We start from the raw sequence: 1,832 nt of genomic DNA on the forward strand, positions 1-1,832 counted from the left end.
ACACACACACACACACACACACACACACACACACACACACACACGCACACCCGTCAACACTGCTGCGTGACGGGAACTTTACTGACAGCTGTCGGCGAGCAGAATAATAAAAAAAACGCGCGGAGAACAAAACGCCGCACTTTATCCGTGTTTTTCGCCGCCGAGCCACCACACGGAGCGCTACGCAGTCTAATTAAGCGCGTGCCTATCGTTGGGTTATACCATGCGAATTCCCCGAGCTCTCGTTGATGAACATTAAAACAATCTGCTCGCCCCAAGCAGACGCGTTAATAATTCAGGCTCGGCATTGTTGGGCGCTGACAGCGATCGTCTGCTGATTGGGATTGGGGGCCACCACGCGTCGCGCCTGATCACACTTTACAGCAATTTATGGAAAATAATGAGAAGATTGTCGGGAAGCGAGTGAAGAATGGGGTTAAATGGATGTGTTACTGTCGCAATGAGCCAATCGTCTTTCCCATCATTGTTACTGTGTTCGTGATTCATTATCATCATTATTATCGTCATCGTTCGTCGTCGTCGTCGTCGTCGTCGTCGACGTTATTGTTGTTAACGCCATCATCTTCACATCTTCATCATTGTCGTCGTTGTCGCCGTCGTGATCATCATCATTATTATTATCATCATCATCATCATCATCATCATCATCATCATCATCATCATCATCATCATTATCAGTATCATCATCCTCATTATCATCATTATCATCATCATCATCATTGTCGCCGTCGTCATCATGGTTTTCATCATCATCGCCGCTATAAACAACTGTAATGACTAACAACACTAACAAACTATTACAATAGGCTTCAGTGCCGTTATTGATTTACATGCGCGGACGCACGCAGACGCGCACGCATACATATACACGCACACGTATACGCACTCACATGCACACACACACACGTACGCACACACGTATACACACAGTCAGCGATTAGTCTCGCTCGCCTGTCTCCGTATACAAAGCCCGCTGAACCCCGTGACGCAAGATTATGTCTGTCCCGTTAGAAATCCCGCCGCAAGCTAATACAACGTATGTAAATCATCCTTTCTTTTCATTTCCTCTGCCAACAAGGAAGATACTCGGTATAATGATAAGGAGAGGCAATGAAGCCTGCGCGGATAGGTCACAGGGATGCTGCGCGGATAGGTCACAGGGATGCTGCGCGGATAGGTCACAGGGATGGGGATGCTGCGCGGATAGGATTATCGCGTCTGCACGGCCGTAGATAACAATAACGCTTGTGGCTGTGAGATACCCAATATCTGCCCTAATAAATCCATACCTAATGAAGCCATACTGGGACGCTGCTGACTCCCATATAGGGATACTGGGTCTTCTGGTTGAGACTGGTACAGGCGGTATAGTGGTGTAGTCTCACACGCACGTGCACGCTCCAATGCACGCGTGCACGCACACGCACGCACGAGCTGCATGCTATACGCGCACCAATGCACGCGTGCACGCAGGCTAACGTACATGTAGACACGCAAGTATAGGTACGGGGTGACACCATGCGCAGACAGCTTATAAGATTCTTCAAATTAAAATGTTAAGAATGATTGCCTGTAACGTAGGGGCATATCAGAAGCAGTGTGATTGACTGATGAGCTGATTGATTGCTTGTGAAGCCGGAATGGAAAGAGTTCGCTGATCAATTGCAGGACAATAAATAATCAACGCCTTTTCTCCCATCGCTATCACTCCTCTCTCTTGATCTCTTGCTCTCTTGCTCTAATCTCTCTCTCCCTCTCTCTCTCTCTCTCTCTCTCTCTCTCTCTCTCTCTCTCTCTCTCTCTTTCTCTCT

This window comes from Priapulus caudatus, unplaced genomic scaffold (assembly GCF_000485595.1).
Source record: "Priapulus caudatus unplaced genomic scaffold, Priapulus_caudatus-5.0.1 Scaffold59, whole genome shotgun sequence".
Lineage (NCBI taxonomy): Eukaryota > Metazoa > Priapulida > Priapulimorpha > Priapulimorphida > Priapulidae > Priapulus > Priapulus caudatus.